This window comes from Anomaloglossus baeobatrachus, chromosome 12, assembly GCF_048569485.1.
Source record: "Anomaloglossus baeobatrachus isolate aAnoBae1 chromosome 12, aAnoBae1.hap1, whole genome shotgun sequence".
NCBI classification, from domain to species: Eukaryota; Metazoa; Chordata; class Amphibia; order Anura; family Aromobatidae; genus Anomaloglossus; species Anomaloglossus baeobatrachus.
The window spans coordinates 6,123,853-6,136,094 of record NC_134364.1 but is presented as its reverse complement, the minus strand read 5'-3'; the positions used below and the strand labels follow the sequence as shown (position 1 = coordinate 6,136,094).

Here is a 12,242-nt window from a genome sequence, read left to right as displayed (position 1 = left end):
TTTCGCATGTATATGTATGTAGTCCGTCTTTCGCATGTATATGTATGTAGTCCGTCTTTCGCATGTATATGTATGTAGTCCGTCTTTCGCATGTATGTGTATGTAGTCTGTCGTTTGCATGTATGTGTATGTAGTCCGTGTTTTCTGTGTAGTCCGTCGTGTGCATGTATATGTATGTAGTTCGTCGTTTGCGTGTATATGTATGTAGTCCGTCTTTCTCATGTATATATATATATATATATATAGTCCGTTTTTGCATATATACAGCATGTGTGTAGCGTACGGTCACCATGGCCGCCGTCCTGTGGTGTGAGGAAACCTCCACCTGTCCAATGATATCATGTGTCAGGAGTTGGATCGGGGGTCATTGTCCTGATGATCACACTGGTGGTCCGCAGCTGAGCCCCTGACACACAATAGAAGGAAGCTGGAGGAAGTCTGGGGTTTGATCTCTTCAGAGGGGACTTTCTGTTGGGTTTTATTGATGTGACCCCTGGTGGGCTGGTGGGCTGCCGCCGGATGCCGCTCCTCTCGTGTGTCCTCGGTGATGGCCAGCCCCTCTGAGGACGGATCTTGTAGACCGTGACTCCAGATTTCCTGGACTGATAATCCCGCTGCTGAGTGATGATCTTCCTTATCTCCCCCGCGCTGGACGAGTGCTGACGTGTGTGTGCCGCTCCGGATCAGCGCCATTGTGTCACAGCGCTGAAATATTCTCATTTGCCGAAACTCTATAATTAATTGTCAGGTTCTGATGAGCCTGAATCATAAACTGTCCCTGAACTTCTGGAGATTCCCGTACATGGGAGAAAATCCCGAAACACGCGGCAAACTACTCCAGACAGGAGCTCCTGACCCCAACACCCCCGACATGACCCCAGAAAAGGTAATAGGGGCCAATAAGGGGGCCCCTCTCTCTCCAGGGGCTTCCTCTCTCCAGGGGCCTCTCTCTCCAGGGGCTTCCTCTCTCCAGGGGCCTCTCTCTCCAGGGGCCTCTCTCTCCAGGGGCTTCCTCTCTCCAGGGGCTTCCTCTCTCCAGGGGCCTCTCTCTCCAGGGGCCTCTCTCTCCAGGGGCTTCCTCTCTCCAGGGGCTTCCTCTCTCCAGGGGCCTCTCTCTCCAGGGGCCTCTCTCTCCAGGGGCTTCCTCTCTCCAGGGGCCTCTCTCTCCAGGGGCTTCCTCTCTCCAGGGGCCTCTCTCTCCAGGGGCTCCTCTCTCCAGGGGCTTCCTCTCTCCAGGGGCTTCCTCTCTCCAGGGGCTTCCTCTCTCCAGGGGCCTCTCTCTCCAGGGGCTTCCTCTCTCCAGGGGCCTCTCTCTCCAGGGGCTTCCTCTCTCCAGGGGCTTCCTCTCTCCAGGGGCTTCCTCTCTCCAGGGGCCGCTCTCTCTCCAGAGGCTTCCTCTCTCCAGGGGCTTCCTCTCTCCAGGGGCCTCTCTCTCCAGGGGCCTCTCTCTCCAGGGGCTTCCTCTCTCCAGGGGCTTCCTCTCTCCAGGGGCCTCTCTCTCCAGGGGCCTCTCTCTCCAGGGGCTTCCTCTCTCCAGGGGCTTCCTCTCTCCAGGGGCCTCTCTCTCCAGGGGCCTCTCTCTCCAGGGGCTTCCTCTCTCCAGGGGCCTCTCTCTCCAGGGGCTTCCTCTCTCCAGGGGCCTCTCTCTCCAGGGGCTCCTCTCTCCAGGGGCTTCCTCTCTCCAGGGGCTTCCTCTCTCCAGGGGCTTCCTCTCTCCAGGGGCCTCTCTCTCCAGGGGCTTCCTCTCTCCAGGGGCCTCTCTCTCCAGGGGCTTCCTCTCTCCAGGGGCTTCCTCTCTCCAGGGGCTTCCTCTCTCCAGGGGCCGCTCTCTCTCCAGAGGCTTCCTCTCTCCAGGGGCCGCTCTCTCTCCAGGGGCCTCTCTCTCCAGGGGCCTCTCTCTCCAGGGGCCTCTCTCTCCAGGGGCCTCTCTCTCCAGGGGCCTCTCTCTCCACGGGCCTCTCTCTCCACGGGCCTCTCTCTCCAGGGGCCTCTCTCTCCAGGGGCCTCCTTTCTCTCCAGGGGCCTCTCTCTCCACGGGCTTCCTCTCTCCAGGGGCCTCTCTCTCCAGGGGCCTCTCTCTCCAGGGGCCTCCTTTCTCTCCAGGGGCCTCTCTCTCCACGGGCTTCCTCTCTCCAGGGGCTTCCTCTCTCCAGGGGCTTCCTCTCTCCAGGGGCCTCTCTCTCCAGGGGCTTCCTCTCTCCAGGGGCCTCTCTCTCCAGGGGCCTCCTTTCTCTCCAGGGGCCGCTCTCTCTCCAGGGGCCTCTCTCTCTAGGGGCTTCCTCTCTCCAGGGGCCGCTCTCTCTAGGGGCTTCCTCTCTCCAGGGGTATCTCTTTCTATGGGCCTCTCTCTCCAGGGGCCTCTCTCTCCAGGGGCCTCCTTTCTCTCCAGGGGCCTCTCTCTCCAGGGGCTTCCTCTCTCCAGGGGCTTCCTCTCTCCAGGGGCCTCTCTCTCCACGGGCTTCCTCTCTCCAGGGGCCTCTCTCTCCAGGGGCCTCCTTTCTCTCCAGGGGCCTCTCTCCAGGGGCCTCTCTCTCCACGGGCTTCCTCTCTCCAGGGGCCTCTCTCTCCAGGGGCTTCCTCTCTCCAGGGGCCTCTCTCTCCAGGGGCTTCCTCTCTCTCCAGGGGCCTCCTTTCTCTCCAGGGGCCGCTCTCTCTCCAGGGGCCGCTCTCTCTAGGGGCTTCCTCTCTCCAGGGGCCGCTCTCTCTAGGGGCTTCCTCTCTCCAGGGGTATCTCTTTCTATGGGCCTCTCTCTCCAGGGGCCTCTCTCTCCAGGGGCCTCTCTCTCCAGAGGCTTCCTCTCTCTCCAGGGGCCTCCTTTCTCTCCAGGGGCCTCTCTCCAGGGGCTTCCTCTCTCTCCAGGGGTCTCTCTCTCTCCAGGGGTCGCTCTCTCTCCAGGGGCCGCTCTCTCTCCAGGGGCCGCTCTCTCTCCAGGGGCCGCTCTCTCTCCAGGGGCCGCTCTCTCTCCAGGGGCTTCCTCTCTCTCCAGGGGCTTCCTCTCTCTCCAGGGGCCGCTCTCTCTCCAGGGGCCGCTCTCTCTCCAGGGGCCGCTCTCTCTCCAGGGGCATCTCTCTCCAGGGGCATCTCTCTCCAGGGGCATCTCTCTCCAGGGACCTCTCTCTCCAGGGGCCGCTCTCTCCAGGGGCCGCTCTCTCTCCAGGGGCCTCTCTCTCCAGGGGCCTCTCTCTCTCCAGGGGCCTCTCTCTCTCCAGGGGCCTCTCTCTCTCCAGGGGCCTCTCTCTCTCCAGGGGCCGCTCTCTCTCCAGGGACCTCTCTCTCCAGGGGCCGCTCTCTCCAGGGGCCGCTCTCTCTCCAGGGGCCTCTCTCTCCAGGAGCCTCTCTCTCCAGGGGCCGCTCTCTCTCCAGGGGCCGCTCTCTCTCCAGGGGCCGCTCTCTCTCCAGGGGCATCTCTCTCCAGGGTCATCTCTCTCCAGGGTCATCTCTCTCCAGGGACCTCTTTCTCTCCAGGGACCTCTTTCTCTCCAGGGACCTCTCTCCAGGGGATTCCTCTCTCCAGGGGCCGCTCTCTCTCCAGGGGCCTCTCTCTCCAGGGACCTCTCTCTCCAGGGGCCTCTCTCTCTCCAGGGGCCTCTCTCTCTCCAGGGGCCTCTCTCTCTCCAGGGGCCTCTCTCTCTCCAGGGGCCGCTCTCTCCAGGGGCCGCTCTCTCCAGGGGCCGCTCTCTCCAGGGGCCGCTCTCTCCAGGGGCCTCTCTCTCTCCAGGGGCCTCTCTCTCCAGGGACCTCTCTCTCCAGGGGCCGCTCTCTCCAGGGGCCGCTCTCTCTCCAGGGGCCTCTCTCTCCAGGAGCATCTCTCTCCAGGGGCCGCTCTCTCTCCAGGGGCCGCTCTCTCTCCAGGGGCCGCTCTCTCTCCAGGGGCATCTCTCTCCAGGGTCATCTCTCTCCAGGGTCATCTCTCTCCAGGGACCTCTTTCTCTCCAGGGACCTCTTTCTCTCCAGGGACCTCTCTCCAGGGGATTCCTCTCTCCAGGGGCCGCTCTCTCTCCAGGGGCCTCTCTCTCCAGGGGCATCTCTCTCCAGGGACCTCTTTCTCTCCAGGGACCTCTCTCTCCAGGGGCCTCTCTCTCCAGGGGCCTCTCTCTCCAGGGGCCTCTCTCTCCAGGGGCCGCTCTCTCTCCAGGGGCCGCTCTCTCTCCAGGGGCCTCTCTCTCCTGGGGCATCTCTCTCCAGGGACCTCTTTCTCCAGGGGTTTCCTCTCTCCAGGGGCCGCTCTCTCTCCAGGGGCCTCTCTCTCCAGGAGCATCTCTCTCCAGGAGCATCTCTCTCCAGGGGCCTCTCTCTCCAGGGGCCTCTCTCTCCAGGGGATTCCTCTCTCCAGGGGCCGCTCTCTCTCCAGGGGCATCTCTCTCCAGGGACTTCTTTCTCTCCAGGGACCTCTCTCCAGGGGATTCCTCTCTCCAGGGGCCGCTCTCTCTCCAGGGGCCTCTCTCTCTCCAGGGGCATCTCTCTCCAGGGGCATCTCTCTCCAGGGGCATCTCTCTCCAGGGACCTCTTTCTCTCCAGGGACCTCTCTCTCCAGGGGCTTCCTCTCTCTCCAGGGGCTTCCTCTCTCTCCAGGGGCCTCCTCTCTCTCGCCAGAGCCCTTCTCTCTCCAGGAGCCCCTCTCTATTCAGGGGTTTCCTCTCTATTCTGGGCCCCTCTCTTTTTCAGGGACCCCTCTATCTCCAGGGGCCCCTCTACGGATACATTGTGTCACTTCTGACATGTGTTCACCAGTAGACATTGTGTACCTATTTCAGCCAAGGTGACGCTCAGTCCCGTCCATGCAGTCATGTGACATAAATAAGTGCCCCCCCGTCATCGTCCATGGATCAGTGCGGTGAGAATGAAGATCTGGTTCTATGACTAAATCCGCAGCACGGTGAGAGGGATAATCAGGTGGAGCGGATGTGAAGTAATGAGGGGTTAAGCCTGAGGCCGGGGGGCTGCGGACTGTGGGGGACACATCCTCACCGCACGTGTTTCCACTTTCTCATCTTCGGTGCAGTTTTGGCAGCCCCCGATCTGTGAGATGATGAAGCGCCCGTCCAGATTCTCTCCCGCTAACTGGTTCATGGTGGGAAGATCGCGGCGTCCATGTGTACGGAGCTGTCCGTGGACAGGATCTGATACGTCTCACACCGGCCTCCTCAGGTCCATCCATCATAAACATGTGGACTCAGCTCCTTCACGATGGAGGATGGTTCTGACCCAGCTGGCGCCGTAATCTGCAGGATAAATCATGAAATCTGCTGCTCAGATATTACACATGGGGTCGGCTTCTTCATGTCTTGCCATATTTCATTCCAAAGTTACAGGATTTATTCTACAATCTTCTCATTCATTGCACATAGGAGACAAAGAATAAATCAGTATAGCATGGAGAGGCAGTGCATTGTACAGCAGAGGTACAGTAACAAGTCTGAGCACCATGGAGAGGCAGTGCATTGTACAGCAGACATACTGTAACAAGCCTGAGCACCATGGAGAGGCAGTGCATTGTACAGCAGAGGTACAGTAACAAGCCTGAGCATCATGGAGAGGCAGTGCATTGTACAGCAGAGGAACAGTAACAAGCCTGAGCTGCATGGAGAGGCAGTGCATTGTACAGCAGAGGTACAGTAACAAGCCTGAGCTGCATGGAGAGGCAGTGCATTGTATAGCAGACATACAGTAACAAGCCTGAGCACCATGGAGAGGCAGTGCATTGTACAGCAGAGGAACAGTAACAAGCCTGAGCTGCATGGAGAGGCAGTGCATTGTACAGCAGAGGTACAGTAACAAGTCTGAACACCATGAAGAGGCAGTGCATTGTACAGCAGAGGTACAGTAACAAGTCTGAGCACCATGGAGATGCAGTGCATTGTACAGCAGAGGTACAGTAAGAAGCCTGAGCACCATGGAGAGGCAGTGCATTGTACAGCAGAGGTACAGTAACAAGTCTGAGCACCATGGAGAGGCAGTGCATTGTACAGCAGAGGTACAGTAACAAGTCTGAGCACCATGGAGATGCAGTGCATTGTACAGCAGAGGTACAGTAACAAGTCTGAGCCCCATGGAGAGGCAGTGCATTGTACAGCAGATGTACAGTAACAAGCCTGAGCTGCATGGAGAGGCAGTGCATTGTACAGCAGACGTACAGTAACAAGGCTGAGCACCATGGAGAGGCAATGCATTGTACAGCAGATGTACAGTAACAAGCCTGAGCACCATGGAGAGGCAGTGCATTGTACAGCAGACATACAGTAACAAGCCTGAGCACCATGGAGAGGCAGTGCATTGTACAGCAGATGTACAGTAACAAGCCTGAGCACCATGGAGAGGCAGTGCATTGTACAGCAGAGGTAGTAACAAGCCTGAGCACCATGGAGAGGCAGTGCATTGTACAGCAGACATACAGTAACAAGCCTGAGCACCATGGTGAGGCAGTGCATTGTACAGCAGACATACTGTAACAAGCCTGAGCACCATGGAGAGGCAGTGCATTGTACAGCAGACATACAGTAACAAGCCTGAGCACCATGGAGAGGCAGTGCATTGTACAGCAGACATACTGTAACAAGCCTGAGCACCATGGAGAGGCAGTGCATTGTACAGCAGACATACAGTAACAAGCCTGAGCACCATGGAGAGGCAGTGCATTGTACAGCAGAGGTACAGTAAGAAGCCTGAGCACCATGGAGAGGCAGTGCATTGTACAGCAGAGGTACAGTAACAAGCCTGAGCACTATGGAGAGGCAGTGCATTGTACAGCAGACATACAGTAACAAGCCTGAGCACCATGGAGAGGCAGTGCATTGTACAGCAGAGGTACAGTAAGAAGCCTGAGCACCATGGAGAGGCAGTGCATTGTACATCAGAGGTACAGTAAGAAGCCTGAGCACCATGGAGAGGCAGTGCCTTGTACAGCAGAGGTACAGTAAGAAGCCTGAGCACCATGGAGAGGCAGTGCATTGTACAGCAGAGGTACAGTAACAAGCCTAAGCACCATGGAGAGGCAGTGCATTGTACAGCAGAGGTACAGTAAGAAGCCTCAGCACCATGGAGAGGCAGTGCATTGTACAGCAGACATACAGTAACAAGCCTGAGCACCATGGAGAGGCAGTGCATTGTACAGCAGAGGTACAGTAACAAGCCTGAGCACCATGGAGAGGCAGTGCATTGTACAACAGACATACAGTAACAAGCCTGAGCACCATGGAGAGGCAGTGCAGGGTACAGCAGACATACAGTAACAAGCCTGAGCACCATGGAGAGGCAGTGCAGGGTACAGCAGACATACTGTAACAAGCCTGAGCACCATGGAGAGGCAGTGAATTGTACAGCAGACATACTGTAACAAGCCTGAGCACCATGGAGAGGCAGTGCAGGGTACAGCAGACATACTGTAACAAGCCTGAGCACCATGGAGAGGCAGTGAATTGTACAGCAGACATACAGTAACAAGCCTGAGCACCATGGAGAGGCAGTGCAGGGTACAGCAGACATACTGTAACAAGCCTGAGCACCATGGAGAGGCAGTGCAGGGTACAGCAGACATACTGTAACAAGCCTGAGCACCATGGAGAGGCAGTGAATTGTACAGCAGACATACTGTAACAAGCCTGAGCACCATGGAGAGGCAGTGCAGGGTACAGCAGACATACTGTAACAAGCCTGAGCACCATGGAGAGGCAGTGAATTGTACAGCAGACATACAGTAACAAGCCTGAGCACCATGGAGAGGCAGTGAATTGTACAGCAGACATACTGTAACAAGCCTGAGCACCATGGAGAGGCAGTGCACTGTACAGCAGATAGCGCAGGTCTGTGCAGAGGCCGGGGATTGTACACAGTCGTGCATATGACATGAAGAGGTCTGCTGTACAGATCAGGGATTCTTTCTTTACAGGATCCATAACTGGAAGATAAATAGTAATCTGTTACCAGATCCATTCTCCACCGTCTCAAATGTCATAAAAGCGGATCCGGCAGAAATCCTATTACCAGCGGATCTCTGCAGGTTCTAATGGCTGATTATTATTGGACATGTGATCACTGTCTAATACATTCTAATTTCTCTTCATTCTCAAAAATATTTTGGCTGTGAATTAAAACCTTCTTATTTATACACTGTCACGGGTGTGTCACGGGTATAGACAGTCATGAGGTTTCTGCCAATAGAAGGTCACAGCGTCTGGCTGCGCAGAATGCTCCCTGACTTTCCATTGTTCCTGCTGCCAGTATACATTGGTATAGGGAGCTGCTTTCCTGCTGGATTCATCTCTCCCTTTTGGACCCAGCAGCGCTCGCCTTCCCCCAGCTGCTGGTCATCAGTATTCACTTGGTGATTAAATACTCCCATCTTCCCTGGACTGGTGCTGGTGATATTATTCAGCTCATTATGGCTCTGGTTGCAAGCAGGTGGCTTGTACTCCTCTGTGGTATTGTTGCTGAAAACATTGCTGAACTTCTACCTGAGTCATCTGGAGATAAGTAGTTCAGGCTTTTCCCCCTGTGTCCTCCTTGTGTCTTCTATAACCTTTAGTGGGGTTATCTCACGCTTCCCGGTCCCCGTGCCCCGCTCTCCGGTCCCCGTGGCCCGCTCCCCGCTTCCTGGCGGCGTCCCCGGCTCACCACTCCGGTCCCGGCCTCCTCTTCCTCGCCTGCACCCTCCATGCGTCCAGCTCCCCGCTCCTGGCGCTCCTCTGCGACGTGGGACACTCAGCCGGGCACTCCTGCTTCCTCTGCACCGCTCCCTGGACTGGCTTCTGGCACACGGGCCTCGCGCATGCGCATTAGGGCGCGCGCGTGGTCATTGACCCTTTCTTAAAGGGCCAGCACCTAGAAACAGGAAATTGCATAGACAGGTACAGGGTATATTAGGATTCTCTTTCCTGGTGGGCGGGGCCTGTTCTACGTGTTTAGTAAGCTAGGAGTTCAGGTCTCCGTATTGCTGTGTCCTGTATTAACCCCTGTCTGTGTCACAGAGCCTGTCCTGCCACGCCAGCCGCTCCGAACCACGTCCGTGCCAGTACCCTGACGGTGACTTCGGCGGATGTTCCACCACCTCTGCAGCTCCGCCAGTCTCCAGTCCCTGGCTCCGTTTGGTGACCCGTCCCATCGCTCAGCAGGTTCCGGATCCCGCCTGACCCTACAACCCGGCCTCGGACCCTGAGCCTCGTCACCCGGACTACCGTCTAGAATTCCGTGTTCTCAGCGACATCTACCTTCCAGCTCCCCTACGGACTGTCTTGCTACCAATAGTGCTTCGGCTGCCGTGCATCAAGACCCTCTGGCGGGGTGACCGGCCTGGCTGCCTCCCCAAGGGAACCCGGTGTACGGTCCAGTGTTTCCACCACCCGGACGTAACAGCTAGAACAGGCCATGGATCCCGCCGAAGCACTAGCGGCCCAGCTGGGCACCTTGCAGCAGGAACTCGTACGACAGCGCGAGACCCAGTCCCGCATGCTGGCCTTCATGTCCTCGGTGGATACCCGCCTGAACACGCTACAAGCAACTGCCACGTCCTTGGCATCTCAGGTTTCCACTGCACAATCAACGGCCACAGCTCCCGTGGCAGCCTCCTCGGATACTTCCAAACTTCGTTTGGCCTCACCACCCCGGTACGCCGGAGATCCCAAGACCTGCAGGGGATTCATAAATCAGTGCTCCCTCCATTTCAAGCTGCTGCCACACCTTTTTGCCTCTGACCAAGCCAAGGTCGCGTTCGTGATGTCCCATCTAGAGGGAGAGGCACTGGCCTGGATGAACCCCTTGTGGGAGAAGGAGGATCCGGTAACCACCAACATCCAGGACTTCCTGCAGGCTTTTCGTAGCACCTTTGACGAGCCCGGACGCGCCTCCGCGTCCGCCTCATCGCTCCTCAGGCTACATCAGGGGACTCTGACGGTGGGCCAATATGCCATCCGCTTCCGCACCTTGGCCTCGGAATTAGGGTGGAACAATGAGGCCCTAAAAGCCGCCTTCTGGGAGGGACTCTCGGGTCGTATTAAAGATGAGCTGGCTGGTCGTGACATGCCTTCCACCCTGGATGCCCTGATCGCTCTAGCGACTCGAGTGGATCTTCGCTTTCAGGAACGATCCAAATAGGTGTCCCGCGAGAGGCGTCCGATAAGGCACTCCTTCCCACCACTAAAGTCCATCGCTCCCCAGTCGGCGTCACCTGGCGCGTCTACCTACGAGCCCATGCAGATTGACCGCCTGAGGCAGTCTGAGCAACGCAGAGCAGAACGACTAGCAAAGGGTCTCTGCTTCTACTGCGGAGATGGCACACACCTGCTACGCTCTTGTCCCGAGAAGCCGGGAAACTCCAAAGCCTAGGCTTGGTAGGAGAGGCCACCCTAGGTGCTGGGACTCTCTCAGACTCCGTGACATGGACTGTTCAAGTGACTACAGAAGAGACCCGGTTCACGGCAGAGGCGTATCTCGATTCCGGAGCAGCAGGCAACTTCATCCAGCAGGCCACGGTGGATAAGTACTAGGTGCCTGTTCTCCCACTAGAAAAACCGCTGGTGATCACCTCTGTAGATGGGAGACCCCTCTCTGACACTGTCTCGCTGATCACCAAGCCTGTGGAATTACGGATCGGTGCCCTGCACACCGAAAATATCACCTTCTACGTCCTCCTGTGCATGTCTCATCAGATCCTGCTGGGACTTCCATGGTTACGGGCACACAAACCGTCGGTCAGCTGGAGTACAGGTGAAATTACCCGATGGGGCTCCTCGTGTCACGAGAGATGTCTGAAATCCATACAGCCCATCCGACGACCTCCGGTTCCAGAGTCTCTACCAGGACTGCCTTCTGCCTACTGGTCCTTCACGGACGTGTTTGATAAAAAGGAGTCAGAGGTACTACCGCCTCATCGTCCCTACGACTGTGCCATCGACTTACTGCCGGGAACTACGCCTCCTAGAGGACGGATATACCCCTTGTCCCCTGCTGAAACACGGGCCATGTCTGCCTATATCACCGAGAGCCTGGCAAAGGGGTTCATTCGGAGATCTTCGTCCCCTGCCGGAGCAGGTTTTTTCTTCGTCAAGAAGAAGGAAGGTGATCTGCGCCCTTGCATTGACTACCGGGGATTAAACCAGATCACCGTAAAAAAACAAATACCCTCTGCCACTCATCCCCGAACTATTCGATCGGCTCCGAGGAGCTCGTGTATTCACCAAGTTGGACCTCCGTGGGGCCTATAACCTGGTTTGCATTCGCTCTGGAGACGAATGGAAGACCGCATTCAACACTCGGGATGGGCACTACGAGTATTGTGTCATGCCCTTTGGTCTGTGTAATGCTCCGGCCGTCTTCCAAGAATTGGTGAACGACGTGTTCAGAGATCTCCTCTATGTCTGTGTCGTGGTATATCTGGATGACATCCTGGTCTTCTCTCCGGACCTACAGACCCACAGAGAGAACGTGCAGCTAGTTCTCCAGAGGCTTAGAGAGAACCGTCTATACGCCAAGTACGAGAAATGCATCTTTGAAAAATCGTCTCTTCCCTTCCTGGGTTATGTAATCTCGGACACTGGCCTGCAGGTGGACCCAGAGAAAGTGGCTGCCATTATCAACTGGCCTCCTCCTTCCGGACTGAAGGCCATCCAACGCTTCCTCGGCTTTGCAAACTATTATCGTCAATTCATCTCGCACTTCTCTGCCCTGACTGCGCCTCTCTCTGCCTTGACTAAGAAGGGAGCTAATCCTAAGGACTGGCCACCGGCGGCCGATGCCACGTTCTGCTCTTTGAAACAGGCGTTTGCTTCTTCTCCGGTTCTCCATCGCCCTGAATTGAACCGACAATTCACCTTAGAGGTTGATGCCTCCTCCTCAGGAGCCAGGGTAGTGTTGATGCAGAAATCCTCCTCCGGGAAGATGGTCACGTGCGGATTCTTCTCCAAGAGCTTCTCGGCACCCGAACGCAACTACACCATCGGGGATCGGGAGCTACTGGCCATCAAGCTGGCCTTGGAGGAATGGCGCTACCTCTTGGAGGGAGCAGTATACCCTGTGATCATCTACACGGACCACAAGAATCTGGAGTACCTGCGGTCAGCCCAAAGACTGAACCCGCGACAAGCCCGCTGGTCCTTGTTTTTTGCTCGATTTGATTTCCAACTCCATTTTCGGCCCGCGGATAAGAACGTGCGGGCAGACGCCTTGTCTAGGTCCTTCGTGCCCATAGAGCTGGAGGAGGAGACGTTCCAGCCCATCATCAGTCCCAGTAAAGTCATTCCGGTGGCTCCTG

General features: G+C 56.8%; 1 long non-coding RNA gene across 1 annotated transcript in view; it reads left to right on the top strand.

Annotated features, from left to right (window-relative positions):
* The window catches only part of LOC142258095 (uncharacterized), a 162,780-nt gene extending 153,447 nt beyond the window's left edge, over positions 1–9,333 (top strand). Inside the window, exon 3 of the long non-coding RNA XR_012727710.1 lies at positions 8,965–9,333. This is a non-coding gene — a long non-coding RNA (uncharacterized LOC142258095). The remainder of the gene's footprint in view (positions 1–8,964) is intronic.
* The last annotated feature ends 2,909 nt before the right edge of the window (positions 9,334–12,242 follow it).